This window comes from Saccopteryx leptura, chromosome 3 (assembly GCF_036850995.1).
Source record: "Saccopteryx leptura isolate mSacLep1 chromosome 3, mSacLep1_pri_phased_curated, whole genome shotgun sequence".
Lineage (NCBI taxonomy): Eukaryota > Metazoa > Chordata > Mammalia > Chiroptera > Emballonuridae > Saccopteryx > Saccopteryx leptura.
The window spans coordinates 149,146,474-149,158,332 of NC_089505.1; positions in this window are offsets into that span (position 1 = coordinate 149,146,474).

Here is an 11,859-nt window from a genome sequence, read left to right on the forward strand (position 1 = left end):
GAGTGAGTTCTATAGATTCTGTGATGCGCCTGGTCTTGATGCTTGCTCTCATACAACAGCCCCAAGGACCATGGCAGCTGTTTAGGAGCCTGCAAGGACAGAGTACACATTCCTGCTGTTTTGGAAGCTAAGACAAAAGTCTCAGTAGCTGAACTTAGAACAAGTGAAATGGAGTCTTCTCTAGAGTCACCTGATTTCAAACGAGAGCAAAAGCAGTGAGGACCACCATGGTTGGAAAGGGCTTTCCTCATTTTGACAGGAGTTATGTTCCTAAGTTAAGGAACCTATTGAGGAACCATGAGATATGATGGCAGTCGTCCTTCTGGCTGGGATTTGAACTGGCTTTAATTTGGTTGTAGCTGGGGGAATAAATCTAACACACTTTATAAGGCTTATTATAAGGAATATTTTTTGGTTAGGATTTTTGGCCCTTAAAAATGGACTTTGACCTTCAAGCCTCTCTTTTCTCTGCTCTAACGTACTGCTCTAAACATGAAAGCTTGTCTTCTTCTTCTTCAAAAAAAAAAAAAAGACAGAGAAAGAGAGAGAAACAGACAGACAGGAAGGGAAAGAGTTGATGAGAAGCATCAACTCATATTTGCATCACTTGAGTTCTTCATTGACTGCTTTCTCATATGTACAATATCTTGACTGGGGGGCTCCAGCTGAGCTAGTGACCCCTTACTCACGCCAGTGACTTTGGGATTTAAGCCAGTGACCTTTGAGCTTAAGCCAGTGACCATGGGATCATATCTATGATCCCACGCTCAAGCTCATGACCCCGTGCTCAAGCCGGATGAGCCCCTGCTCAAGCTGGCAACCTCGGGGTTTTGAACCTGAATTCTCGGCATACCAGGTCCATGCTCTATCCACTGGACCACCATCTGATCAGGCTAAGCTTGTCTTTTTTTTTTCTTCTTCTTCTTCTTTCCCAAGTGAGAGGAAGGGAGATATGGAGATAGAGAGACAGACTCCCACATGCACGCCAACCCAGATCCACTCGGCAACCCCCATCTGGGGCCATACTTCCAACAGAGCCATCTTGAGCACCTGAGGTGAGGCTCCATGAAGGAGCCGTACTCAGTGCCACGGCACTCAAACCAATTGAGCCATGGCTGTGGCAGAGGAAGAGAGAGAAAGAGAGAAGAGGGAGTGGGAGGGGTGGAGAAGCAGCTGGTCCCTTCTCCTGCGTGCCCTGACCGGGAATCAAACCTGGGACATCCAGATGCTCGGCAGATGCTCTACCACTGAGCCAACCAGCCAGGGCCTAAGCTTGTTTTCATGAAAATGAATTTTGATGCCCATCAACACTCTTAAACTCAACAGTGAAATGTCCTGAATTTTTATGTGTTTGGTTCTTGCAAAAGGTTTATTTCTCAGCCATTTTTCTTTTTCTTTTAAAAATTTATTTATTGATTTTAGAGAGAGAGGAGGGTGAGAGAGACATACAGACAGATAGAAACATCGATCTGTTTCTGTATGTGCCCTGACTGGAGACCAAATTGGCAACTTTTGCATATCTGGGCGATGCTCTCTGACCAACCAAGCTATGTAGCCAGGGCCTCTTTTTGTTTTTAAAATGGTTCAATTTAAACTTTAAATTGTACATGTTACCATTCATTTGTTTAATTTAAAAAATTGTTTTAGGGCAGTATAGGTTTACAGAAAAAAATAAGAAGTACAGAGAGTTCCCATATACCTTCCTCAAATATTTATTTTTATATATAATGTGTCATATGCAAATAGTGATAATTTTACTTCTTCCTTCCCAATTTGATGTCTTTTATTTCTTTTACTTGGCTAATTGCTCTGGCTGGAACTTCCAATACTATGTTGAATAAAAGTGGTGATAGTGACAGCCTTGTCTTGTTCCTGATCTCAAAGGAAAAGATTTTAGCTTTTCATCATTGATCATGATGTTGGCTATGGGCTTGTCATAATGGCCTTTATTATGTTCAGGTGAATTCCTTTTATATCCACTTCGTTGACACTTTTTATCATATGTGGATGTTGAATTTTGTCACATGCTTTTTCTGCATTTATTGAGATGATTTTTATTTATTCTTCATTTTGTTTATGTGGTATATCATACTGATTTGCATACTGAATCACTCTTGTGTTCTTGGAATAAAATCCACTTGATCGTGGCATGTGATCCGTCTTAAACTATTTCCACTCATAAATGCATTGTACGTGTGAGAGTTCAAGATTATTATCTAATTTATTATTTTATAAACAAATGACAAAATTTCCAATCAAATTCTATTACTATTTATTTCTTAGAAAAATATTCATAATATGGTTGATAAAATTAGTAGTGTTAAAAGTAAGTTCATGGCACACTGGGTGTACAATATCATGCTTTATATCTGACAAAATACCCAAATTTTCAAGCCCAGCATTCTAAAATTCCAAGATATACTTTGTGACTAAAGGTAGTGAGTTGTTTTTCTTACATCAATTCTTTTAAAAAAATAACTTTTACTTTGAAATAATTTCAAATCTACAGAAAAGTAATTGCATATGTGTATAAACATTTTTTAATGAAAATGTTAAAGATACCATGCCTTTTTACTCTTAAATATGTCAGTGTGTTTTTTTTTCTCTTAGAATTAGGCTAGTCTAAGCACAATGATACAAATAGGGAAATTCAACATTTATACAACACAATTATATAATCTACCAATCTTTATCAAATTTCACCAATTTTCCCAATGATACTGTTTTTATTTGATTTGATTTGATTTGTATTTTTCTGAAGTTGGAAATGGGGAGGCAGTCAGACAGACACCTGCATGCACCTGACCAGGATCCACCCAGCATGCCCACCAGTGGGTGATGCTCTGCCCATCTGGGGTGTTGCTCTGCTGTAATCAGAGCCATTCTAGCACCTGAGGCAGAGGCCACAGAGCCATCCCCAGTGCCCGGGCCAACTTTGCTCCACGAGAGCCTTGGCTGTGGGAGGGGAAGAGAGAGACAGAGAGGAAGGAGAAGGGGAGGGGAGGAGAAGCAGATAGGCGCTTCTCCTGTGTGCCCTGGCCGGGAATCGAACCCAGGACTCCTGCACGTCAGGCCGACGCTCTACCACTGAGCCAACCAGCCAGGGCCAATGATACTGCTTTTAGTAATTTGTTTTGGTACTCCAGGATCCATTATAGGAACATGAATTACATTTAGTTTTCAGGTTTCTTTAGTCTCATTTAATTAATAATGATAGCCTTTAGCTTTCATAATATTGACATTTTAAGAAATACACGAAGAGAGATTTTGGGTTTTTTTTTTAATAGGGATCACCATATTTTTCTTGTATTTATTTGTAGTTAGATTTAGGCTCTGCATTTTTGTCAAGAACACTACATAAGTATTGTGTTCATGCCGATGTATCACTTCAACAGGCACAAAACTTCAGTTTATCCCACTACTGGTGACATTAACTTTTATCATTTGGTTAATGTGGTCTCTTCCAGATTTCTCCACTTTAAAAAAAATATTTTTCTCTATTATAGTAATATGAAATGTGTAGGTCCTGACCAGTTGGCTCAGTGGTAGAGTGTCGGCCTGGCTTGTGGATGTCCCTAGTTCAATTCCCAGTCAGGGCACACAGGAGAAGCAACCATCTGCTTCTCCACTCCCTCTCTCCCTTCTCTCTATCCCTCTCCTCCTCTCCTGTAGCCATGGCTCAGTTGGAGCAAGTTGGCCCTCAGTGCTGAGGATGGCTCCATGGCCTTGCCTTAGGTGTTAAAATAGCTCAGTTGCCAAGCAACGGAGCAACAGCCCCAGATGGGCAGAGCATCGCCCCATAGGGGGCTTGCTGTGTGGATCCCTGTTGGGGCACATACAGGAGTCTGTCTCTCTGCCTCCCCACTTCTCACTTAAAAAATTAATTAAAAAAAAGAAATATGTAGAATGCTATATTTTGAGAATATGTAAATGATGTGTTCCTCATCAAACTTTTATTAATTTTAGCATCTATTGACAATTCTTGTCTGAAACAGTTATTACTATGATGGCTTTAATGGCAAAATAGTAATTTGCTATTTTCACTATCCCTTCTACATTTATCAATTTTTTTTTTGACAGAGACAGAGAGAAAGTCAGAAAGAGGGCGAGATAGGAAGGAAGGGAGAGAGATGAGAAGTATCAGTTCTTTGTTGTGGCACCTTAGTTGTTCATTGATTGCTTTCTCATATGTGCCTTATAACTAGGGGCCTACAGCAGAGTGAGTGACCCTCTGCTCAAGCCATCGACCTTGAGTTTAAACCAGTGACCTTGGGCTTCAAGCCAGTGACATCTGGATTCAAGCCAGCGACCATGGGGTGATTGATGTCTGTAATCCCACCCTCAAGCCAGCAACCCTGAACTCCAGCTGGTGAGCCCGTGCTCAAGCCAGATAGATGAGCCTGTGCTCAAGCCGGCAACCTGGGTTTTGAACCTTGATCCTCTGCGTCCCAGTCCAACACTCTACTGCATCACTGCCTGGTCAGGCTACATTTATGACATTCTATTTCTAGAGAAAGATTCCTCTTCACCATGTATGTGATCAATATGGATTTATGAATTCTTATTTTATTCAGTGGGTTATAATCTATTGCTATCATTCTTTATTTTAATGCTTATATTGTCCCAGATTGACAGTGGGAGTCACTTCAAATTGGCACCTGTGTGTGCTCTTTTCATGCCTCCTTCAGGTTTTGAGCATTTCCTGAATACTTCACACATGATGTTTCGGGCTCATCCCAGCCACAGAATCAGTCAGAGAGCTTCAGTTCCTTGTATTTAGAAATTCTTTCTGAACACTAAGTGTGTTCGTGACAATTTTTTTTAATAATTATGGGATGATTCATCAGTGTGTAATAATCAGTACAAGATAATTATTCAAAGGTTGGATCTTGCAGTTTACATAATCCATGAGATATGTTGACAGCAATGACATCTAAGACTGCCTACTAAGTTCATTTCTCTATGATGTAGCCACAGGAATGTTCATATTACGTGGAAATGCATTGAATTGTTTGTTCCTCAGCTTTTCACGACTTAATACTACCCTTAAGCATTTTCCAGGATATGGTAAGACATAACTAAACTGTTCTTAACCCCTTGGAGAAAAGTACTATGCAGAGAAAAAAAATTCTAGCTAATTTTATTTTATTTAACAATTGCCAGTAACTTATTCAAACCACCTGTTAATCTTCAGCTAAATTGTATTGATACTTTAAAATGAGGGGAAAGAAAATTAGTAGGTCATGTGAACTAGTCAGTGTTTCCCACAGCAACAGACATGTAGTCAAACTGAAGTTCAATTTATTAGTTCTATAGAGAGTAAAGAAAGAGACAGAATGCCCACATTGTCAGGATTTTTTCACGAGCAGCCACAAGGTGGCAGAACACCACACACAGTAGACCCGTAATGCAGTTTGAGCCTCATTTAAGATAGAGCCCGTAAGTGTAGGCTTTGGTTTGATATATTTTCTTTATAAAAACCACACCCAGCATATATTGATATTTTTATTTTAAAGTACTATTTAGAAAAAAGAAAGAATTCTGCCACTTACTCTTCTAAAAATGTAATCATGTTACATCAAATTATATTTTAGTCTCTTGGCATTTTAATAACAAAAACAATATATCCAGAAGTTTCATTTTTGCTGTTTCAGTATGCCATTAAAATGATTGTAAGGTGTAAAATAAAAGAGGTATTGGAAGCAATATTTACTTCAAATTTTAATAGGCTTGAGTCTAAAACCTATATATAGTTAGAATGGTCATGTCTTTAAATATTTTCACACGTAAATAAAATGTTTGCATAAAAAATTCATAATAAACATTTTTTTACAAATTCCAAAAATGAATCTATATATTGATTTGTACATAGTGCTCTAAGCAAATTTCTGTCTCTCCCTCTGTATAGTTGTATGAAATCTACAGTTGTCCTAGAAAAAGAGTGAGTAATTACGTATATAGTTAAATTTATCAGAATTATTTTCTTTAGAATTTTTTTTTTTTTTTTTGTATTTTTCCGAAGCTGGAAACGGGGAGAGACAGACTCCCGCATGCACCCAACCGGGATCCACCCGACACGCCCACCAGGGGGCAACGCTCTGCCCACCAGGGGGCAATGCTCTGCCCCTCTGGGGCGTTGCTCTGTCGTGACCAGAGCCGCTCTAGCGCCTGGGGCAGAGGCCAAGGAGCCATCCCCAACGCCCGGGCCATCTTTGCTCTAATGGAGCCTCGCTGCGGGAGGGGAAGAGAGAGACAGAGAGGAAGGAGAGGGGGAGGGGTGGAGAAGCAGATGGGTGCTTCTCCTGTGTGCCCTGGCCGGGAATCGAACCCGGGACCCCTTGCACGCCAAGCCGAGAGCCAACCGGCCAGGGCTTCTTTAGAATTTTTAATGTTACTATTCCTCGTGCCATCCTGTTTGTTCTTTGTGTTAAACATAATGTTCAATACTTAGACAAGTCATTATAAAATTTAAATATCTACATTCAGTCACCTAGTCCTTACATAATCCATTGTAGTTGTTTTAAAACAATCATTCTAATATTGGCGGTCACTGATTCTGATGACAGCAAACTCTTGATTTTGTACAATCGTTGACAGATTATTTTTGATCCCTTGATTTTGAGGGACTTTTGTGACACTGAATTTTCCTTATGATTGTGTATGTAAAATGTAAATAGTACACATTCAATTTAGAGAGCCATGCTGAGGATTTCAAAATACAGCACAGCTGGGTACTTAAGACTACATTGTGGTTTGGTGGTGAAAAAAGTAAAATAAATTAAGAGACTAGGGAAGTGAAGCCCGGTAAGAAGTAGTCTCTTAACACAAAGATAAAGATAATCAAATGCTGAGAAAGTTTAACGATTTGTTTTCCTGCTACTGTTGTTGTGTGTTAGATACAGTTGCAGTAACTTCCGGTTTATCCTTGTAATCTCTAGTTTACACTTTGCACTTGAAAAAACAAAGGAACATTTTTCTTAAATATTACATTAGTGTTTTCACTTACAAACTTCTGGAGGTACTTGGCATGTGTTTCTTTGTGAACTTACATTTTGGCTTTCTTGCTTGGATCTCCTTTTTGGATCCTAAACTTAACTGTTTCCCCAGACTTCTCTATAATGTACTCTAAGTAAATCAAGCCTTCTACATGGAAAGCTATTTGTGGGGACATTCTTTCACTCAAGGAATGAATAATAGTTCTTTAAAGAGGTTATATTTCATCAGCTGTGTCTGTAGTCACTTCTTTTTTCTGCTTTTCCATATTTTTAAAACTGAGAAGCTGCATATGATGCCTTAACTCTTGGTTGGTCAATCAATGGGTTGCTTCCCTGTTGATGCTGAACAGTCTAAATATAGAAATGAGCATATAGCTTGCATCAGTTCCAGTATCATGCCTTGTTTCTATGGAAAATACATGATTCCATTTAATTACATAATCTGTCATTCTTTTAGACAGGGCTTCCAACAGGGCCAAACAATTCTGAAGGGGGTTTGTCTTTTTTCTTTTTTAAAGAGGGCTAATCAGAAAGGATTTGTGATATTGAAATCACTAAGAGGTAATTATGAATGATTTTGAGCAATTCACAAACAAAAAATTCCTCTCCAAAGCCCCAAATCTTTGAGTCTATTTTGTTTTAAAAATGGAAGTTTGTTGCTTTACTTACCTATCTATCATTCTAGTATTGTGTATGGGTAGCTTAAATGCCAAACTGAAAATAAGTTCCTCTAAAGAAAAATGAATAGATTATAAGTGACAGTAAGAAATGACATTAATATACCCCCAGAAGCAGAAATTTCCACATGACGAAAGACAAGTGAATTTATCCCATGAAAATAATATTAATAATGAGTTTCAACACTGAGGTTTTCCGTTGTTTCTTTACAATCAGAGAAGAAAAACATTTTTCAGAAAACTTTCCATAGTCTGTTGACATGAACATTATTTTTTGCTATGAAAGTAGAAACCAGTAATTACATTTTGAAAAATGACATTCTGGTAATTACATACTTTAAATATGAATCCTGATGTTTAATTAGGTCATATGACTGTAATATCAGCTCACATTAGCAGCAGATTATCAAATCCCAGCAATTCATCCTTAGAGAAATACAAGAAAAAAGGCTATTATAATTGTGATACTTAAATAGAATAATCCATAATGCAGTACAATATTCTTTAAACATTTTAATGTTTACTAATGTTATTGAGTAATGAAGTTTATTATCATGGCATATTCTTCTTAGACAATTATACTGGAAGCAATAAGCATGTAGGAAGATGCATGGTGCTTTTTTCTTCCAGGGAAACATACAAATTAAGCTCAGAGTAGAATTCAAAACATATATTTGCAAGTAGTTTTGTATATTTTTAATACGCATATAAATGTAGTATTAATTTTTTTTCCAATATTAATTACATTGTGCTTGGATGTTAGGTAAGTGACTTTTATTTTTCAACTTGTATTATAAATTTGTATTTTATTAGCTCTTACTTTCACTTTTTTTCTGATTTTTACTAATAAATAATGCAATGCAAATTAAACCTCCTATTTTTAATAAGTGTCTATCATTTACAATCAATAGTTTCGAAAAAGCTTAAACATATGCCTCGATTTCATATTTTAATTTTTCTTTTTGTAGTAATTGCAATGAGTTTGGGTTTCTGTTAATTTTTGTTCTAATTACTCCTTGCTTCTTCTATAAAGACTGGTATTTACTAGTTTTAGTTATTTGTCACAAACACAAAAAATCATAATAGGGTTTAGTTATTCATTTTTGAATCTCAAAGCAACTCCTTTTCAAGAATATATTTCTTAGTAAAGAGATCCCTTTACAACGTATGTGTTGCGCTTCTTTGATGCCTATGTGGGAACTGTATTCCTTAATATTACATTTTCTCCCCAATATCTACTCTTTAAAATACAAAAATTAACTATTAAATAGCTACCAAATTCATTTGTATAGGTTTAATGATATAAAAGCTTTTAAATACTTATAAATTTTCAATTCTCGTTATAAGGTGTCTAATGATTTACACAGCTAACACAACTTGAGTACTTTTCCATTTAGTTCATAAAAGCTAGAATTCCCTATATATAGGTAACTTTACTGCTCAAGAAGCCTGCCTTGAAATTGTTCCACACACGTTGTCCTTGACGATGCTACCAGAATTTTTATTAAAAAAAAGCCTGCTTTTTTCCTCCCTTGTAGCTACATCTGCTATAACTCATAGCTATAAATATACACTTTATAATGAGAAAAAATTCCTTTCTAAATGACAAAAATCTAATATTGCTTGAGTGGATCTAAGCATTAGATACAAAATGTATGTGTGACATTACGATGTTTATAAACGATATTTGGTGCTGATGATTCACTCTAAGAAATCTATTTCCTAACACTAGGGGTCATTTTAGCTTGTGGGAGTATTGTAAGATATTTAGTTTTAATAAAAGAGGAGGTCAGGAATACGATATTTCCTAGAAAAGTGCTATCCTGGAAAAACATTTTCTTGGGCTAAGATCCCTAGTTTAACTCCTAGTTGTACTGTGAATAAGATTCCATTGCTTGGTCTAATTTTAAAAATGTCAAACTAAAGTGTGCTTTAGGTTTCTTATCTAAAGTTCATTTTTGTTAATTTTACTAAAATGTTCAGGCTACTTTTGAGGGCATAATATCTATGGTCACTATTTGATATTTTGTCAGCTTTTGGGTTTGCTTAGTCCTTTTCTTCAGACAACATTGCAATCTTTCCGAGCCCCAGTGAAACTCTTCTGTGTTTTTCACTAATTTTCAAAATGCTATTAAGTTTAGCAAATGCCTCTATTAGAATAGAGTTTTTTTCCTTCCCATAACAAAATGAATACTTTCTGTTATGCTATCTCAGATTTCCCTACTCTTAAGTTTTAAAAATTTGAAGCTCCTTTCTAAAAGTACTTTGTGTTCCTTCTGTGGGATTTAATAATATTAATTTCTTATTTCTTTGTAAAAATTTACTTTAAGGCCATAGTGCTGGACATGAAAGCTGATATAAGGAAAATGTGTTTTTCAGAGCACCATTCTGTATTTTAGAATGCACTGTAGATTATGTAATATGAATTATGATTTTGTTTATATTGAATGGAGTGTGTAATTGCAAGCTATAAATCATTTTTAGGTATCTGAGAAATTTAGCATTCTTACTTTAGTTACACACATAAATAAAGATAGCTATATTTGTTTTTCTAAATCCAGCTTTAAAAAATCTGCTTAAAATCTGTTGTGCTTCAGAAAGCATTGCATATTCTGTTTAACATTTACAGTTGAAAATCAAAGTATTTCTTTTGATTCAAATAGAGATATGTTTTCCATTTCTAGTATTTGTTAGACCTATAGAAAATACAAAAAGAAAGTTACTTTTTTATTTATTTTTTTAATAAAAACGAACAGATGATAAAAAATGTCCATTAAGCTTACAAGGATTCAAATGACATGGAGTTCCACTTTTTTTAACTTAGAATCAGAATTATGGTCTGAATTTCCAGACAGGTCAGTGGTGCTGCTCAGAGCAGCAGCCGCGGAGGCTGTGTGCTGCCCGCAGAATCCTTCGGCTGCCTGCCTACCTGTAAAGAAAAACGGAAGAACCATACTGTGTTTGGGTTCTTCTCCTAATTATTCATTCTGTTTCAAGGAACTGGCCTTGATCTGAAAAATAAAAGAAGATAAAATATATTTTCAATAGGTGAAGTTTTCATGTTCTCATCCCTAAGGACAAAAGGTTTCTAAACTACAGAGAAGTTTTATTACAAGGCTAATGGAAAGTGGCAAAACATGCAGAAACAATATTATTGCTCACACGATAGGCTTAGGGTGCATGCTGATGTTAAGCATATCCTGTTACAGAAACCACTGATGTCTGTACTATATGAGACTAACACGCCACATTCCTAAAAAAAGCCCACAATTCAAAGCCGTCTGGCAGAATGATGATGAAGAATAGGATAGTATGCAAAAGGTGTGGTGGTGGGAGTAAGGACAGCCAAGTTTTAATTTAATCTCTGTCATTGACCAAATGTGTGACCTTTACGAAGTTCCTAGCCTTTCCCAGCTTTTGTTTCCTCATTTACATAATAATGAAGAAGCTGAAAATTGTGGTCCCTACTATCTCCTGTGTTGGTGATTCAGTATCTTTTTCTGGCCTATACTCTTCACAGCTCATTTTCTTTTTCTTTTTTTTTATTTTTTATTTTTTGCTAACTTTCTCAGAAAGCAGCATGGCCCTAACCTCTTTTGTACAGTATGGCATTAGATATGCATGCTCAGTTGCTTTGTAATGAGAATATTGTATACACACCATGTGTGTGAGTATCCTACCCAGTAGATATAATTACATTAACAGTGCCTATATAAAAGCTACCTCAATTTTATGAACATAACTTGTTAATGAAGTGATTAGCAGATACATTTATTCTAATGTAGAAGTTCAAAAATAAGAATGTAAAAGATAACTATATATTACTATATTTCTAGTAACAGATATCGTACCTGAGCCAAATCCATCAACATTGCCACATTGAAAGAAAAACCCAGTGGAGTATTTAACAGTATTATTTTTTATAAAGTCAAATTCTCTAAAAAAGTCAAAATTCTTTCTAAAGCAATGATAGTCAAGGACATTTGCTCACACCTATTTTGGAATATTGTAGGTAAATGTGTATTTTAAAAAATCAACAACTCTTCTTTTTCCCTTTTTCTTTAGAGACTCATAACTCTGACCATTTTGGAACATGTGACATGGCATAAAATATCATCATTAAAAAACATATTTCCAGTATGTATGAGTTGCTATTTTAGCATAGCAGCAACAGGATTTGATGTCAT